The 20,680-nt window shown below is 39.3% G+C and overlaps 1 pseudogene; it reads right to left on the bottom strand.

Annotated features, from left to right (window-relative positions):
• The window catches only part of LOC139369349 (VPS10 domain-containing receptor SorCS1-like), a 386,048-nt pseudogene extending 367,233 nt beyond the window's left edge, over window positions 1-18,815 (bottom strand).
• Between the last annotated feature and the right edge of the window lie 1,865 nt (window positions 18,816-20,680).

Raw genomic sequence — 20,680 nt, 5'->3', positions numbered from 1 at the left:
ATCAGACTCATTGACTTTTTCCACATTTTGTTACGTTACAGCCTTATTCTAAAATGGATTAAATAAAACAAGTTCATTATCAATCTACACACAATACCACATATTGTGTGTAGACTGAATTGTTTTGCAAATGTATAAAAAAAATCAAAAACAGAAATACCTTATTTACATAAGTATTCAGACCCTTTGCTATGAGACTTGAAATTGAGCTCAGGTGCATAATGTTTCCATTGATCATCATTGAGATGTTTCTACAACTTGATTGGAGTCCACCTGTGGTAAATTCAATTGATTGGACGTGATTTGGAAAGTCACACACCTGTCTATCGAAGGTCCCACAGTTAACAGTTCATGTCAGAGCAAAAACCAAGTCATGAGGTCGAAGGAATTGTGTCGAGGCACAGATTTGGGGAAGGGTACAAAAAAATGTCTGCAGTATTGAAGGTCCCCAAGAACACAGTGGCCTCCATCATTCTTAAATGGAAGAAGTTTGGAACCACCAAGACTCTTCCTAGAGCTGTCTGCCCGGCCAAAGTGAGCAATCGGGGGAGAAGGGCCTTGGTCAGGGAGGTGACCAATAACCCGACGGTCACTCTGACAGAGCTCCAGAGTTCCTCTGTGGAGATGGGAGAACCTTCCAGAAGGACAACCATCTCTGCAGCACTCCATGAATCAGGCCTTTATGGTAGAGTGGCCAGACAAAAGCCACTCCTCAGCAAAAGGCACATGACAGCCCACTTGGAGTTTGCCAAAAGACACCTAAAGGACTTTCAGGCCATGAGAAACAAGATTCTCTGGTCTGATGAAACCAGGATGAACCTTTTTGGCCTGAATGCCAAGCGTCATGCCTGGAGGAAACCTGGCACCATCCCTACGGTGAAGCATGGTGGTGGCAGCATCTTGCTCTGGGGATGTTTTTCAGTGGCAGGGACTGGGAGACTAGTCAGGATCGAGGGAAAGAGGAGCTTGCAGTGACATACCCAAGAAGACTTGAGGCTGTAATTGCTGCCAAAGAGCATTGAATAAAGTATTGAGTAAAGGGTCTGAATACTTATGTAAATGTGATATTTCATTTTCTTTAATATAAATTTGCAAAATAATAAAACAAACATTTTTTATGCTTTGTCATTGTGGGGTATTGTGTGTAGAATGTTGAGGGGAAAAAAACAATTCAATTTTTTTTAGAATAAGGCTGAAACGTAATAAAATATGAAAAAAGTCAAGAGCTTTGAATACTTTCCAATGCACTGTATGTCACTACATGCTCAGGCATTCATTGTTCAGAATGGTCTGTTTTGCTAACAGTGATGCAGTTATATTATTAGAGTCAAATATGACTACGCAATCCAGTCATTACATTGGGATTAGTAGCCCATCTTACATTAGCCTGCAAATGAGATGATAGATGCATGCAATCCTTTTTTATCAAGTTACAATTTGGTGGTGAAAAAATAGGTTCCCAAAACTTAGAACTCATTCTATGCATCTGGATGTCCAGCCAGGTCACCCATGATACAAGTCAGTGTTAGATGTCTATCCATGTCCGAGGACTTCGGAAAATGATGTAGAAACTGGCCACTAGGGGCAATAGTGAACATTGTTACCTTCAAGTTGGTTTCTGTTTCTGGTGCTAAAGGTCTGCCTCTGGTGCTAAAGGTTGCATGTTTGAATCCAGCGATCGAAAGTAGTCTTTATAATTTTTGTTTATGGCCTGTCCCAAACCTTAACCCTTACTTTAACCATTCGGGAGTTAATGCCTTACGTTAAGATATCGGAATTAGTGCATGAACTTAACCCTAACCTTATCCTTAAAAATATTACATTTGATATTTGAGAAACATAGATGAAAGTCTAATTCTGACTTGAGACTGTGAGCACGTTCAGTGGCGGCATTTCAAATTGGTCTTGTGACTTGATAGTGTTTATTATGCATCTATTTCCCATTGCACTGATTGCATGCCCTGTTCCACAAGTAAATTAGTCAATTGATGATAAGGTTGAGTAGTGGTTGTCATTGTACACACTGTTTGTTCCACAGACAAAATAGCTTCTGGATATCAGTATAGCAATCACTCACCTCAGATTAGATACATTTTTTATTCAACAAGCAGGACACAGAGGACATACTTCGAACACCTGAAAAGGCCTACATCCCAGTTATTTGCAAGAGGAAGAGACGCAGGTACAGACGACACAGAGCGGGGTGCCTCGTGAGGATCCGCAGAAGGCGAGTGGGAAAGCTGCCGTTACCGTCAATATTACTCGCCAACGTGCAATCATTGGACAATAAATTAGACAAGGTACGATCACGAATATCCTACCAACGGGACATCAAAAACTGTAACATCTTATGTTTCACAGAATCGTGAAGGCATTGAGGAGTACACCACATCAGTCACTGGCTTTATCAATAAGTGCATTGAGGACGTCGTCCCCACAATGACTGTATGTACATACCTCAACTAGAAGACATGGATTACAGGAAATATTCACACTGAACTAAAGGGCAGACCTGCTGCTTTTAAGGTGCAGGACTCTAACCCGGAAGCTTCTAAGAAATCATGCTATGCCCTCCGACAAACCATCAAACAGGCAAAGCGTCAATACAGGGCTAAGATCGAATCGTACTACACCGGCTCCGATGCTCGTCTTATGTGGCAGGGCTTGCAAACTATTACAGACTACAAAGGGAAGCACAGCCGTGAGCTGCCCAGTGACTCAAGCCTACCAGATGAGCTAAATCACTTCTATGCTCACTTCGATGCAAGCAACACTGAGGCATACATGAGAGCATCAGCTATTCCGGACGACTGTGTGATCACGCTCTCCGTATCCGACGTGAGTAAGACCTTTAAACAGGTCAACATTCACAAGGCTGCAGATTACCAGGAATTGTGCTCCGGGCATGTGCTGACCAACTGGCAGGTGTCTTTACTGACATTTTGAACATGTCCCTGATTGAGTCTGTAATAGCAAATGTTTCAGCAGGCCACCATAGTCCCTGTGCCCAAGAACACGAAGGCAAGCTGTCTAAATTACTACAGACCCGTAGCACTCACATCCGTAGCCATGAAGTGATTTGAAAGGCTGGTAATGGCTCACATCAACACAAACAGATCCACAGATGACACAATCTCTATTGCACTCCACACTGCCCTTTCTCACATGGACAAAAGGAACACCTATGTGAGAATACTATTCATTGACTACAGCTCAGCGTTCAACACCATAGTTCCATCACAGCTCATCACTAAGCTAAGGATCCTGGACCAAACACCTCCCTCTGCAACTGGATCCTGGGCCCCCAGGTGGTGAGGGTAGGTAGCAACACATCTGCCATGCTGCTCCTCAACACTGGAGCCCCACAGGGATGCATGCTCAGTCCCTTCCTGTACTCCCTTTTCACCCACGACTGGCTGCCCAGGCACAACTCCAACACCATCATTAAGTTTGCAGATGACACAACAGTTGTAGGACTGATCACAGACAACGATGAGACAGCCTATAGGGAGGAGGTCAGAGACCTGGCCGGGTAGTGCCAGAATAACAGCCTAACCAAGACTAAGGAGATGATTTTGGACTACTGAAAAATAAGGACTGAGCATGACCCCATTCCTATTGACATGGCTGTAGTGGAGCACGTTGCGAGCTTCAAGTTCCTTGGTGTCCATATCATCAACAAACTAGAATCGTCCAAACACACCAAGGCAGTTGTGAAGAGGGCAAGATAAAGCCTATTCCCCCTCAGGAAACTAAAAAGATTTGTGCATGGGTCCTAAGATCCTTAAAAGGATATTATACAACTGCAACACCGAGGTTGCATCACTGCCTGGTACAGCTACTGCTCGGCCTCCGACCACAAGGCACTACAGAGGGTAGTGCGTATGGCCCAGTACATCACTAGGGCTAAGCTGCCCGCCATCCAGGACCTCTATAGAGGAAGGCCATACATATTGTCAAAGACCCCAACCACCCCAGTCATAAACTGTTCTTTCTACTACTGCATAGCAAGCGGTATCGGAGTGCCAAGTCTAGGACCAAAAGACTTCTGAACAGGTAGTCAAATGGCTACCCGAACTATTTGCAATGTGTGCTCCCCCCAACGCTGCTGCTACTCTCTGTTTATCAGATATGCAATGTCACTTTAACTATACATTCATGTACATAATACCTCAATTAGCCCGACTAACCGATGCCCTCTCACATTGACTACCCACAATATCTGCATTGTGTCCCGCCACCCACCACCCGCCAACTCCTCTCTTTCGCTAGTGCTACTCTGTTTATCATACAGTGGGCAAAAAAGTATTTAGTCAGACAGGCCTGTAATTTTCATCATAGGTACACTTCAACTATGACAGACAAAATTAGAAAAATAAATAAAAAAAATCACATTGTAGGATTTGTAATGAATTTATTTGCAAATTATGGTGGAAAATAAGTATTTGGTCAATATGTACATACTACCTCAATCAGGCCGACTAACCAGTTCCTGTATATAGCCTCTCTACTGTTATTTTTCACAGTCTTTTTTACTGCTGTTTTTATTTCTATATTTATCTAATGTTCACCATTATACCTTTTTTTTTACTTAAAAATTGCACTGTTGGTCAGAGCCTGCATTTCACTGTAAGGTCTACACCTGTTGAATTCAGCGCACGTGACAAATAAACCTAATATTGCGGTGATAATTAATTTACAGGCAGCTATAACGCTGAGGAAGATGAAGACAAACCATATTCATGACATTACCCTGAAGAAGGCACAGTGATGCCGAAACGTTGGAGGTATACCCAATAAATTATTGGTAGCTTGTATATATATATATTGAGTGACTGTCCTTTATTTATTTTTATAGAATTTGTATTAGTCTAAAATAATATAATTTCCCAATTTTATTTTAGCATAGAATATAGCTCAGTATTTGTATTATTTATTTTCTATATTATTTTTTGGTCATCTTTATCAAGGGTAATATTTATGGACCTGACTATAAGTGTTGATCTAGCTATGCAGGTTTTTTTCATTCTGTAGCCCTTCCAGAATATATCTAATATACATTCCAAATTATTTAAAACAGGTGGTTTAGGTTCAATGGACGCCATTGAATAATTGCCTCCTTCTGAATAACAAAAGCTGTGATACATCTGTAATATACCCCTGAAATATATATGCTCAAAATGAGCGGTCATCATGAATTCTGTATCACCATTCCCCATTTGGGTTATTCATACATTCAACATTATCATACAATCAGAAGTTCTGGCAGCTACAGGATCGGTGGGCCCACCGCGGGACGGTTGAGCTAACGTAGGCTAATGAGATTAGCATGAGGTTGTAAGTAACAAGACAATTTCCCAGGACAAAGACATATCTGATATTGGCAGAAAGCTTAAATTCTTGTTAACTTCTTCGAGATAGGGGGCGCTCTTTTAATTTTTGGATAAAAAACATTCCCGTTTTAAACAAGATATTTTGTCACGAAAAGATGCTCGACTATGCATGTAATTGACAGCTTTGGAAAGAAAAAACTCTGACGTTTCCAAAACTGCACAAAACTGCCCCAGAACTAATGCTACAGGCGAAACCAAGACGAAGTTTCATACAGGAAATGCCCCAGATTCTGAAGGCGCTGTGTTCCAATGTCTCCTTATACAGTGCCTTGCGAAAGTATTCGGCCCCCTTGAACTTTGCGACCTTTTGCCACATTTCAGGCTTCAAACATAAAGATATAAAACTGTATTTTTTTGTGAATAATCAACAACAAGTGGGACACAATCATGAAGTGGAACGACATTTATTGGATATTTCAAACTATTTTAACAAATCAAAAACTTAAAAATTGGGCGTGCAAAATTATTCAGCCCCCTTAAGTTAATACTTTGTAGCGCCACCTTTTGCTGCGATTACAGCTGTAAGTTGCTTGGGGTATGTCTCTATCAGTTTTGCACATCGAGAGACTGAATTTTTTTCCCATTCCTCCTTGCAAAACAGCTCGAGCTCAGTGAGGTTGGATGGAGAGCATTTGTGAACAGCAGTTTTCAGTTCTTTCTACAGATTCTCGATTGGATTCAGGTCTGGACTTTGACTTGGCCATTCTAACACCTGGATATGTTTATTTTTGAACCATTCCATTGTAGATTTTGCTTTATGTTTTGGATCATTGTCTTGTTGGAAGACAAATCTCCGTCCCAGTCTCAGGTCTTTTGCAGACTCCATCAGGTTTTCTTCCAGAATGGTCCTGTATTTGGCTCCATCCATCTTCCCATCAATTTTAACCATCTTTCCTGTCCCTGCTGAAGAAAAGCAGGCCCAAACCATGATGCTGCCACCACCATGTTTGACAGTGGGGATGGTGTGTTCAGGGTGATGAGCTGTGTTGCTTTTACGCCAAACATAACGTTTTGCATTGTTGCCAAGAAGTTCAATTTTGGTTTCATCTGACCAGAGCACCTTCTTCCACATGTTTGGTGTGTCTCCCAGGTGGCTTGTGGCAAACTTTAAACAACACTTTTTATGGATATCTTTAAGAAATGGCTTTCTTCTTGCCACTCTTCCATAAAGGCCAGATTTGTGCAATATATGATTGTTGTCCTATGGACAGAGTCTTCCACCTCAGCTGTAGATCTCTGCAGTTCATCCAGAGTGATCATGGGCCTCTGATCAGTCTTCTCCTTGTATGAGCTGAAAGTTTAGAGACGGCCAGGTCTTGGTAGATTTGCAGTGGTCTGATACTCCTTCCATTTCAATATTATCGCTTGCACAGTGCTCCTTGGGAGGTTTAAAGCTTGGGAAATCTTTTTGTATCCAAATCCGGCTTTAAACTTCTTCACAACAGTATCTCGGACCTGCCTGGTGTGTCCCTTGTTCTTCATGATGCTCTCTGCGCTTTTAACGGACCTCTGAGACTATCACAGTGCAGGTGCATTTATACGGAGACTTGATTACACACAGGTGGATTGTATTTATCATCATTAGTCATTTAGGTCAACATTGGATCATTCAGAGATCCTCACTGAACTTCTGGAGAGAGTTTGCTGCACTGAAAGTAAAGGTGCTGAATAATTTTGCACGCCCAATTTTTCAGTTTTTGATTTGTTAGAAAAGTTTGAAATATCCAATAAATGTCATTCCACTTCATGATTGTGTCCCACTTGTTGTTGATTCTTCACAAAAAATACAGTTTTATATCTTTATGTTTGAAGCCTGAAATGTGGCAAAAGGTCGCAAAGTTCAAGGGGGCCGAATATTTTCGCAAGGCACTGTATGGCTGTGAATGCGCCAGGAATGAGCCTGCCTTTTCTGTCGTTTCTCCAAGGTGTCTGCAGCATTGTGACGTATTTGTAGGCATATCATTGGAAGATTGACCATAAGAGACTACATTTACCAGGTGTCCGCCCGGTGTCCTGTGTCGAAATTATTGCGGAATCTCTAGGTCCATGCGCGTTCCATTTCTTCAGAAGAGAACGTCAACTGCCATGAAGGATTTATCATCGATAGATATGTGAAAAAGACCTTGAGGAATGATTCTAAACATCGTTTGCTATGTTTCTGTCAATATTATGGAGTTAATTTGGAAAAAAGTTCGTTTTAATGACTTATTTTTTTTTTCTTTTTTTTTTTCTTCTTACCCAAACGTGATGAAGAAAACGGAGCGATTTGTCAACACAAATCATCTTTTTGTAAAAACTGAACATTTGCTATCTAACTGAGAGTCTCCTCATTGAAAACATCTGAAGTTCTTCAAAGGTAAATTATTTTATTTGAATGCTTTTCTGTTTTTTTGTGAAAATGTTGCATGCTGAATGCCAGGGATAATCCTATGCTAGGCTATCAATACTGTTACACAAATGCTTGTTTAGCTATGGTTCAAAAGCATATTTTGAAAATCTGAGATGACAGTGTTGTTAACATAACTGCACTGTCCAATTTACAGTAGCTATTACAGTGAAATAACACCATGCTATTGTTTGAGGAGAGTGCACAGTTATGAACTTGAAAATGTATTAATAAACCAATTAGGCACATTTGAGCAATCTTGACACAAAAGTTTGAACAGAAATGGAATGGTTCATTGGATTAGTCTAAAACTTTGCACATGCACTGTTGCCATCTAGTGGCCAAAATATAAATTGGGCCTGGGCTGGAATAATGCACTATTGCCTTTCTCTTGCATTTCAAAACGGATGGTACAAAAAAATTCATTTCACATTTCCACAAACTTCAAAGTGTTTCATTTCAAATGGTATCAATAATATGCATATCCTTGCTTCAGGTCCTGAGCTAAAGGCAGTTAGATTTGGGTATGTCATTTTAGGTGAAAATTAGGTGTATTCGATTATAACAACTCCATTGAAGTTACATAGTACAGTCTGGTAGCAGTGAATGCTTTCAAATAGTATTTGAACCCAGATCTGACAGTCAGGAGATTAGCTAGGCCGACTCCATAAACTTGAATCAGGACAAACGTCAACAGGGACAGTATCATGTGTTCAGATAATTTAGAGACGCAAAGGGAATCCCAGATCTCTCTCGCTCGCTCTCTCTCGTGTGGTCCTAGTCTAGGGTGTTGTCATTGGCCCAATGCTGCTCCTGACTGTCAGATCTGGGTTCAAATACTATTTGAAAGCTTTCAATTACATATATTGCTTATTTTAGCCTACCAGCAGTGCAAGATGGGTGGGATTTACACCTTTGCAATTACTTTAATAGTTCCACTGCAACAGACAAGCTCAATTAAGCCCAGCTATTTGATTTCAAATTGTATTTAAACCCAGGTTTGCTGACTATCTATGAAGAAAATATTTCACTAGAGCCCCTTAGAATGGATGCAATACAGTACAGTATGTTTTCTGACCTATACTTTGATAAGGCTAATACAGATGTGGGATCTTAATTTGATCACCCTGTCACAGGAAAACTTTCCTGTAATGCAGGAAATGTAAAACTTGTAGTTTATTTGAGTTTAGAAATGTAGAAATATGATGCATCAACCCCTACAAAAATGTCCATGAATTATAATCAAAATAATAAGATTATATTTCTGTTGCGGAAAACTGGCTCAAATTAAGGTCCTACATCTGTACTTTAATATGGGTTTTGCCCATAAACAGACAGCAAGGTAGAAAATCATGTGCTAACCAAACTGGGGCAATCAATTACAAAATGACTCCCATCAAAAGTTCAGAGAACATGTCAAATTCATTCCACACATAGACACACAGCTAAATGTTGACTCAGTAATAGCTTCAACTCAGGGTTTTTCTGTCCCAATTAGATAGCATTTTAATGTGTACATCCACACATTAGTACACACACAACATAGCCTGGAAACATGAAGGGTTGTTTTTGGAAATGCAGATAAAGGCACCCACAGGCAGCACTTGTAATGACTATTCATTATTATGAACAAGGCTGATTAGGGGATGAAAAAAGCTTCTCCCTTTAACACTATTAGTCCTGAGACTCCAGCAAAATCAGGTTTTCATTTATCTGACTTATGTGTAGCCTTACAATGTTAGGGGTTTTACCATTATTTTCAGGACAAGTACAATACAAAACAATTTAACACAAATGGTAGCATTCATAAGTACTATTGACAAATGTCAATAAAAAAACATGATCAGCCAAAGAATTTCTATGAATGCTGTAAGTACAGAAATTGTTTGCTCAGTATGAAATTAATATCCAACTAGTCAGTGACAACTGTGTGGTGTTTGCAGTTTGTGACAGCAACTATGTGAGGGTGTTTTACATTGTAGTGTATACCAAGAGTTGTCTCTCTCTCTCTCTCTTTCTCTCTCTCTCTCTCTCTCTCTCTCTCAAGCTATTCTACATGTGTCTTCCGTGATTGCGTATTAGCTATTTGATCTTACTCTGAGAAGCGGTGACAGTAGCAAGGTGAAATGCTGCCACAGGAGAGGCGACAAACAGGCTATTTGCACATGTCCTTGCACCGTGCAGTCTAGAGTAATTATCTCTCTCACCGGGAGTCAAACGCTGAGCACTATAATGGCAACATTCTTCTACAAATGTGACCATCTTTTAGATATGTATCATTATTCTTCCCTTTTCCCTCATCTGTCTTTAAGGTTATTGATGGTTGATGGTACAGGGTCCATCACAGACATCAGAGACTGAGCTAAATAAAGGCTTTGTACGTCTTTACCACCCGGCACCAAAGCATGTCATTATGACTTCAGCAAGTAACCATTAGTTTCAATGTCTTTTGTGTCACAGGCAGCAGTACTGAAAAATATAATAATTTGAGAAAACAATATTGCTAGTTTTCTTTATTTTTATTTAATTATTCAGAGAAAACCCAAGGAGACCATGGTCTCATTCCCAAGGGTGCCTTAGTCACAACAATAAAACAACCAATACAATGTAAAACAAAACAGCAATTAATACAAAACACACCATTTATGAAAAATAGTTACAGTCCTCAGCTACAAGGTCCTCAATTAACACCCTCACATTCAGAATACAGAACCATGTCTAGCATTAACCTGAACATATCGTCCCAGTAGCTGGCACTAGATCATTATAACATACTGTACACCCCAAATATATGAGGACAGAAACTACTATACATGATTGACATCTAATCTAATGAAAGATGTGAAATCGAGGTGTCATCTCTTTTACCAGTGTGGAGAGAAATAATGGACCAAGCGTTTTCTCCCATTGCCAAGTTCCAATTAAGGCCCCAGTAAGGCAGGTGAAGGGAGATGGAGATATGTTAATTGGCACAGAGGACAGAAGGTCAGAGAGAAGAACGAGGGAGCCTAATTGGCTGAAGTTCCCATGTAGCCTATCACGTCCCAAATCGAACTCGCTTTGGTGGGGAGTCTTTTGTTCTGTGTAAAACCCGGCATCATTACATATACATGTCAAATGAAAGCGCAGGCTAAGATAGGTTGTATTATCCACTGCTGTACCACCATTAAAGACTCACTGTCTCATGATCTTTTAGCTGCATGGACTTTCCCTTTGAACATGGAAACTGACCACGAGTGGGACACCGTGTTTCCTCCTTTTGAATGGTACACATTGTAAGACTAAAGGAGGGAAGTAATGAGTGTAGCTAGCTATCCACCTTCCTTGCACTCCCTTTGCCACAAGACAAAAGGGTTTCCTTTAGAAATGTTCAATGGTACCCATTTTCTTACACTCTATGAAGTAATTGTTGTAGTTAGAGTTAGTCACCTTTACACATGAATTTGGCAATGGTGTGTACAAAGAGGGTTGGCCAGCTAATCTGCAGTCGTTTTGGCTTCCCCATTTATTAAAAGGAAATCCTAATTGGTGTAGCAGTAGACCAAATTGCCTACAGTGCTTTGGATTAGATAATTCCTATTAGATAATTACTATCAATAAAAATGCACCATCGTGAGTTTCACTTTGAGCATACATCCCCAAGTAGGGTGAAGTCAATTTGGTGGGCTGCCGGAAAGCAAAGGTTAGAGAAAAGTTATTAATCTTGTTTTGACACCCAGAGAAGAAAATGTCAGAATATTCTATACAAGCGGTCAAAACTCAGACTGAAAGTGGCTAAAGTCAACAGGTCTTGGATTGCATAGCTCGAAAAATGAACGTGCTTCTGTCATATTCCATCATAGAACAGCATTCTTAAAGATAATTTAAAATCATACCTTAAATTATTTTTAAGCATTATTCAATAAATTTAATGCAAATAATAAAAAAAAAAATACCTGTCATCTAACGTATTGTTTTGATCCTTGCCATATGAGCCAAGTTAGAATTCACACCAATTGGGGTGATGTGCAGAGTGTTTGCCTTTCACGCTAGCGACCCAAGTGTATGGTTTTGTTGTCACTGTAAAACGACGTGAACCACGCAATGAAGTCAGCTTTCATGTTTAGTTCATATTTTTTACTAATTCCCAACCCTACCAACATCTTCATATCATTCAACTCCTTCTAGTTTTATCCCACAGCTGATTCATATCAACAACTGACATCCACAGAAGCCAAGACAATATTGTCTGCAGTGACACAGGTCTTTGCATGTTCATTGTATCAGATGTATATGTTTTTCTTTTCCCTCCGTTGCTACCGAGGTGGCCGCTAGCCCTCTCCACGTCTACACAGTCATCAGACAGATGCATTATCGCCCTGTGTCTGGGGTTAACTCAATCTATGTCACATTGGCAGCGCTAACAGATAATCATTAGCCATTTCATCCAACTCTGTAATTAAAAGGCCTAACTTAATTTTACTATGGAGTTCACACTAGTTGTCATTGAACTAGAGCAGCTATGCCCCAATACTCTTAAATAGCTGCATCTCATTCTATTTCCCTTATTAGCTTTTCCTAAGTCAGTCCCTCCAGGATTCCGCGATCGCATAATTCAATGCAAAATCAACAAATCAGCGCATATTATGCGAGAGCTTGCAATTTTGACCAATCCCCACACTTTTAGTGCATAAAAGGATCCAATCAAAAGTTGGTTCGTAATTATGAACAATTACTGCACTGTTATCGTGGAAAATGGCCCATTCCAACCACACGTGAACTAAGTTAAGCTGACAACACCCTGGCTGTCAGCTTATTCACATGTGAAGATGATGGGGGATTGTTGATGGCTGACAGGTAGTACAATGAACAGAAATCAATCTCATTTGCCAACAAAAATAACAGCTAAAGACTGCAAAACAATTTCCAAATGTTTTTGGAAACAAGACAAAGTCAACAATCAACAGTCACTTAGAATCAGCAAAGCATATGGGAATGTCAGAACAGTTCCCACAGCAGCGGCAGATCACCGTGACTGAAGTGGTAGCAGAGAAGACTGTGGCAAGCGCTGAAAGAATCAAGGTAAGTGGCGTTTTATTCAAACTTTTACTCTGCTAATCTTGGCTTCAGCAGGGTGGTCGGCACTCTGCTCTCCCCAGTCTGTCTATGGAGATCACTACTCAAAGCACCGAGTGCAATTTGTTAGCTTTGCTGTTTTAAACTCTCTGTAAAGCTTAATACGGATCACGAAAACACAATCTTTCTGGATTTTTTTAGAAATGGTAATATTGTTTTAAAAGTGCATAACAACCACAATACTCTCTTTTTGTTTGCTGTTATTTATCTCCCTTACGACCCTTTCAGAAAAAATCACAATCTCAAGTATTTTGAAGACAATTTATGCGAAAGGAATATAAGTCCTCAAATTGAAAGCGATTGATCAGCTTTGAATCTATTTGTTTTTTGAGAGAGAGAGTGTGAGTGGGAATGGGAGGTGCATCTCATGTTGATAACACGCCCCAAGCCTGATGGAGAGGAGAGGTGAGTGTGTGTGAATGTGTGAGTGGATTAGGACAGAGCTGTTTGTTCAGGAAAATAAACAAAATTGAGTACTTTAGTCGTTTCAATTTTTTTAAAATGATGTATTCTGCTTAAAATCGTCGTAAAACGGAGTGAATGTGACTTTTTATTGCTTTATAAGAAATTAACGTCAATTTGTTTTCTCAGAATGTATCGCAGAATTTCAGAAAAGCTGACGCAATATCAAGCATTTTTGGCCGCAGAAATCACCAAAGAATGTTGTGAAATCCTGGAGGGACTGCTACGGTAAGTGGACAGATCTGAGGTAGTGGAAACAGGGGGTAAAACACATTTTAAATCCACCTTGACACCCAATGGACAGTCACTCTTAAAACTTGTTGGGGATAGGGGGCAGTATTTTCACTTTGGACGAATTGCGTGCCCATAGTGAACTGCATCCTACTCTGTCCTAGATTGCTAATATATGCATATTATTACTACTATGGGACAGAAAACACTCTGAAGTTTCTAAAACTGTTTGAATTATGTATGTGAGTATAACAGAACTCATAGTGCAGGCAATCTTCCAAACAGGAAGTGAAATTCTGAATGCCTGTCTAATTTCAAGTCATCACATATTCACTTCCAAATAAGATATGGATCTGGTAGCACTTCCTACGCCTTCCACTAGATGTCCTCATTCAGTAGAACGTGGAATGGAGCCTCTGGTGTGAACTTTGGCCAAATGGGAGGGGAAATAGTCATTGTCCTCGCAGAATGCAATTTCCTTGTACGGCATTTGTCTGTGGATGTCACCATCGTTCCATTTGGCTGCAGATGAAAACGTATGCTCCGGTTGGAATGTTATTGGAAATATATGAAAATAACATCCTGAAGATTGATTCTCTACTTAGTTTGAGCAGTTTATTCGACCTGGAATGTATATTTTTTAAGTTTTCGTCTGAGTTCTCCTTGGGCATGTGAGCTGAAAGTGCTAGCAAATGCAGCTAATTGGACACTAGTATTGGACATTATGGAACAAAACAACATTTTTTTGTGGAACTAGGACTCCGTACACTGCATTCTGATGAAAGATCATCAAAGGTAAGGGAATGATGTAAAATCGTATTTCTGTTGACTCCAACATGGCGGAGAAATATATTTACGTCTGAGCTCTGTCTCAGATTATTGCATGGTAGGCTTTTTTCGTAACGTTTAAAAAAAATCTGACACAGCGGTTGCATTAAGAACCAGTGTATCTTTAATTATATGTAGAACATGTATCTTTCGTCAAAGTTTATGATGAGTATTTCTGTTACTGGCGAAGCTCTTTGTAATTCCTCCGGATATTTTGGAGGCATTTCTTTACATGGCGTCAATGTAAACCGAGATTTGTGGATATAAATATGCATATTATCGAACAAAACAGAAATGTATTGTGTAACATGTCATATGAGTGTCATCTGATGAAGATTATCAAAAGGTTAGTGATTCATTTTATCTCTAATTCTGCTCTTGTGACTATCTTTGGCTGGGAAAAATGGCTGTGTTTTCTTTTTTGATTTTGTGGTGTACTAACATAAATATATGTTGTGTTTTCGCTGTAAAACATTTTAAAAAATGGGACATGATGGGTAGATTAACAAGATGTTTATCTTTCATTTGCTGTATTGGACTTGTTAATGTGTGAAAGTTAAATATTTCAAAATAATATTTTTGAAGGAACGCCTTGCCATAACTTAAGTAGCTGTATCTCACTCGTTTTAGCTATTCTCAAATCACCATATCTGAAAGGAGTGGAGTCGTGAAGTAAACATTGAATGTTTTAAATCCTCATTGACCTCAATTGAACAGTCAGGATGAGTTTTCACCAACTTTGATTCACCAGTCTAAACTAAAGTCAGTATAGAAAACAGAAGAGATGATCAAAGGAGATCAGATTTATGTTAATTACTAATACATGAAGACTGCAGTATTTTGGCTACAAGAAATCCAGATTACCTGTTGGAATAATAAACAGACTGGATTAAGTAGTTTTTGATGGGAATTAATAATTGTAACACCCTGTTTCTTTGTTCTCAAAAAAATAGGATCAATGCGGCGCCCTGGGGTTTATGCCAAATAGGAATGATAGTGCGTCAGTCAAGCATTTGAGTGAGTGTCACTGAGCTGGTAGGGGGTCTTTTTGAACAGAATCCATCACTATGGTTATTCTATTCTCAGAAATTGGTGGCAGATGGCATTCGAAACAACACCATTAAAATTACACCATGGATGGTTGTGTGGAACAGTTTAACAGTTTCATGTGGAATACAACACAATACAACTTTATTGTCCATATGTTACAGTGAACAACGGAAATTGTCTGCTCCGTTCTCAACCCTCCATCCCCAGACAGAACACATACAGTTGAGACGAGCACAGTGTCAAGCTGCACTGCCCCTGAATGAGAGCATATTGTGGGGTTAAGCGCCTCTCTCAAGGTTCCCAACAGTAGGGTAATGTCTTGAGGATGTGATCCCAGCAGAACTCCAGTTGCCAGATCAATTCCAGCCTTTTTCCAGCACTCAGCCCGGGAATCGAACCGGCCACCTTTTGACTAAAGGTCACTGGGCTAACTACCTCCCTATTGGTCTGTATATGCAGCCTGATCTTGTAGACTAGACGTAACATAGTAAACCTATATATCCAGAACGCTCAAATGAGAATAATACTGTAGGTTAAATTCGGTTTGGTTACATAAAACAGAAGGAGGGTGGTGGGTTAGGGTGTATGGGTAGACATATAATGTAAATGTCTAGTAACCCAAAGGTTGCATGTTCAAATCTCATCACAGACATTTAGTCTAATTAGCAAATTCACAACTACATACTCTATTTTATCTAGTTTTCAACTACTTAGCATGTTTGCTAACCCTTCTCCTAACCCTAACCTTAACCCAAACTCCTAACCCCTAGCCTAGCTTAATGTTAGCCACCTAGCCATCTAGCTAACATTTGCAACAGCAAATTGTAATTCATAATATATCATACATATTGTAATTCGTAACATATTATACAAAGTGTATGATGGACATCTACAAATGAATACATACCATACATATCAAACAAAATGGAGAGAGACAGATTTAGATTTACTATGTTACGTCTATCGCTGAGTCCAGGTTAATATATACTGAACTGCCAATCCACAAAATGGAATAACTTCAGTAATATCACGACTTGGTATGATTTGATTCTGCAACTGTTATTAATCATTTGTAAACACTTGTATTATACCTATTACAAAGTGCGTATAATGTGACAAGTGTATCCCTGCATTCCTCTGTCAGCCCAAAAAAATACTACTACAGCAGATACATTAATTCTACATAATTCATACCATAAATAATATGACAGCACATGATTCATTGACGGTGATTTATACACTGCCTCTGCAGGACAACAACAGTATGTTAACCAACAAGCCCGACTCGATCAAATCAACAAAAGCATCAACAAGCGTTTTTGTGACTACCTCACAAAGCTCTGGCACATAACGCCACTCTGACTTTGTTCATGTCACAGAGGAAAGAGGAAGGGAGTGGAAAAAATAAATGAAATATTTTGAATCCCATCCTCCTACATTGCTGGTGATGAATGGGAGCGAGGAAGCTAAAGCTGAAGTCATCAATCATAGACTAGACAATTAATCCATTTTGTATGAGGTAAGCCAGCAAAGACCTGTTCCACATCAGCAGAAAAAAGGAAAGCTATTCCAAACCCAACCTTATTTTAGCTATCGCAGTAACACTACTCGTCTCCATAGTATTTCACACATTAATAATCACTACATTCTCCCTCATGGATTTTGTAAACATCCATCACTCCCCCAAACCAGGAGTCAACATTGGGTCAGACATCAAGAGAGCAAATTATCAGCCGCCATCATCTTTCCCCAGGCATTATAAATATGGTATTTATCGTGAAGCTGAACCTCCATGGATGGTCCACTTCTAATATGTTCCTCATCTGACAGAATGATAAATCTCTCCTTGGACCATTTATGATGAGGTACCAGATGAGGAACTTAAAGATGCAACAGAAGAGTAAAGACTCATGTTTTATGCATGAGATGACAAAAACAGAGCACCAAATACTGAGCTTTATTTACTGCCAAAGAGGTGCTACCCATCTCATTGATGGGATGGCAAGATCGATGGGTGAGCGATCCAAAGATGGGTTTTCAAATGTTAAGATGATATGTCATTCACAATTACCTTCTTCATGTGCTACGTAATGTTGTACAAATATATCTCTTGCAATTAAGAATATGCAAGTCGAACTTTACTTCCCACATTAGTGGAGTAAGGCAGATGTGAGGATTGTACAATAGACAGTTACAGATGTAGGTCCTTGCATTGGAATTGTTCTAAAAATGTTATTTCTTTCCAATTGGTCAGAGTACCCAGAACTGACCAATTCTAGATCATTTGCCTTGGACCCGGCAACCACAACAAATGAGAGAGTACATCTGGACAATCCCCTCAATCAAAGTGTACAAGTGGACGTTTTTTCAAAAGTGCAGTGGTGGAAAAAGTACCCAATTGCCATACTTGAGTAGACGTATAGATACCTTAATTAATAGAAAATGACTCAAGTAAAAGTGAAAGTCACCCAGTAAAATCCTACTTGAGTAAAAGTAAAAAAGTATTTGGTTTTAAATATACTTAAGTATCAAAAGTAAATGAATTGCTAAAATATACTTAAATATCAAAAGTAAAAGCATAAATCATTTCAAATTCCTTTTATTAAGAAAACCAGATGGCATGATTTTCTTGTTTTTACAGATAGACATAATAATTATGGCTGAGTGTGGCTATCCGTACATTTCAAAAATAAGAACATTGTGCCATCTGGTTTACAAGCAAAAAAGCATTTGTGTTCAGTTGAGTCTGCCAGATCAGATGCATTAAGGATGACCAGGGATTTTCTCTTTAAGTGCGTGAATTCAACCATTTTAATTTCCTGCTAAGCAATCAAAGTGTAACGAGTACTTTTGGGTGTCAGGGAAAATGTATAGAGTAAAAAAATATTTTCTTCTGGAATGTAGTGAAGTAAAAGCAAAAGTCGTCAAAAATATAAATAGTAAAGTACAGATAGTCCAAAAAACTACTTAAGTAGTAGTTTAATTAAGGAATGGCTTTTTTCTGGCCAGTCTTCTGTAAAGCCCAGCTCTGTGGAGTGTACTGCTTAAAGTGGTCCTATGGACAGATACTCTAATCTCTGCTGTGGAGCTTTGCAGCTCCTTCAGGGTTATCTTGGTCTCTTTGTTGCCTCTCTGATTGTTACCTTCCTTGTCTGGTCCATGAGATTTGGTTTGCGGCCCTCTCTTGGCAGGTTTGTTGTTGTGCCATATTCTTTGCATTTTTTAATGATGGATTTAATCGTGCTCCGTGGGATGTTCAAAGTTTCTGATATTTTCTTATAACTCAACCCTGATCTGTACTTCTCCACAACTTTGTCCCTGACCTGGTTGGAGAGCTCCTTGGTCTTCATAGTGCCGCGTGCTTGGTAGTGCCCCTTGCTTAGTGGTGTTGCAGATTCTTGGGCCTTTCAGAACAGGTGTAAATATACTGAGGTCATGTGACACTTAGATTGCACACAGGTGGACTTTATTTAATTAATGATGTGACTTCCGAAGGTAATTGGTTGCACCAGATCTTATGTAGGGCCTTCATAGCAAAGGGGGGAAGACAAATGCACGCACCCTTTTCAATTTATTTATTTTTTCAATTTTTTGAAACAAGTTCTTTTTTTCATTTCACTTCACCAATTTGGACTATTTTGTGTATGTCCATTACATGAAATCCAAATAAAAATCCATTTAAATTACAGGTTGTAATGCAACAAAATAGGTAAAATACCAAGGTGGGTGAATACTTATACAAGGCACTGTTGTTGTGTGACCTGTATGACTGCTTGTGGTGACTGCTTTTTACTTTGTAACTATGTTACAGCACTGTTTCATTTGCATTATGAGACCAACTATTCCCTTGTAAATAATGCAATTACTCCCGATATTTGCTGTGTAGCTAATAGCCATACTCTCCAATATGCAGCAAGGGGTTGAGAATCAAAGAGAGAACTCAACAAGGTCATCTCAAGGTAAAGCCATTCTCACAACAACAGCACACCCCAAAATCCCTTTTATGTTGTATTACCACATAATTACCATTCATCATTTGTTAGATTTCACAGACTTGAACAGAAAACAATAGTATCAAGCTATAAGGGGATTTTCATAAGGCCTTTTGTTATAATTCTTTTTTTCCTTCACCTTGAGCTCTGTGATCAGAGTCCGTGGCCCAACCCAGGGGAAATCATGGATTCAGTGTCTCAGTTTTAAAAATGGTTCTAATGTTTGAATTTGAAAGCCACATTAATTACTCTGATTTAATCTTTGTAGACACAAACCGTCCTACTCCTCTTAATCACAATCACATTGCCGTGGAGGTTGTTGCCCTTTACACTTGCATTAACTGAATAGAGACGCATGATGTTGATGTATGGAAAGGCACAGAAAAAAGGAAATCCGCATGAGATGTTATTTACATTGAAACATGAAATGTGGATATGTTTGTAGACCATAACAGCTGGAGGTGGTGGAAGACAATGCGTTATTGTCACCAGGAACGAGCTGTGACTTCTTATAGTCATTTACGTTGTGTCCCAGTTGATTATTTTAAAGGTTGCATCCTGTCCTTTCTTAGAATCATTGTGGAAATGGGGCTGAATTAGACTATTGTTTCATGCGTGTCAATGGAAATAAACCAAGTCATGTCTAATATTGTAGCATTGTTTTATCTCCAATGATTAATGCGGTTAGGAGCTCTTGACTAGCTACTCAGTGTGAAATGTGTAATGTGTGATCATGTATATCTAAAATGTGGATGGAAAACAATGTCTCAAGTATCAGCCTTGATACTCCACACTCACCAGCTAAAAATGGCCTCGGTATAGCTACCCGATTGCATGAATTACAGAAATAGGTACAATGGCTGTGCGAAGACGCATTGTCTCAGGAGCCAATTTACTATAATTGTGGAGAGTAATTTATCATGTACAGGCTATAGGAAGAGAAGTATTAACAGTATGTAGTGTTAATATTATTATTACTGAGAGGTTATAAACTGACCATATTCTCAGATCATGGGCCATTGCGAAATGGTAGCTGTAGGAATCACGGGGAATCATGTATGACAGTACAGTATGTACTGTTTATTCTCAGCATCAACATCATCAACATCCATAAAGTGAAATGGAGCTCAATCGGATGACCTAAAAGATCTTGTTGGAACCCTCAGTCTAATTACAGGATAGATACTGCATGACATGTTGCTCTTAGACATCTCACCATGTTT

This window comes from Oncorhynchus clarkii, chromosome 17 (genome assembly GCF_045791955.1).
Source record: "Oncorhynchus clarkii lewisi isolate Uvic-CL-2024 chromosome 17, UVic_Ocla_1.0, whole genome shotgun sequence".
Classification (NCBI taxonomy): domain Eukaryota; kingdom Metazoa; phylum Chordata; class Actinopteri; order Salmoniformes; family Salmonidae; genus Oncorhynchus; species Oncorhynchus clarkii.
Note: the sequence above shows the minus strand (reverse complement) of the source record. Positions and strands in the feature narration are given on the sequence as shown.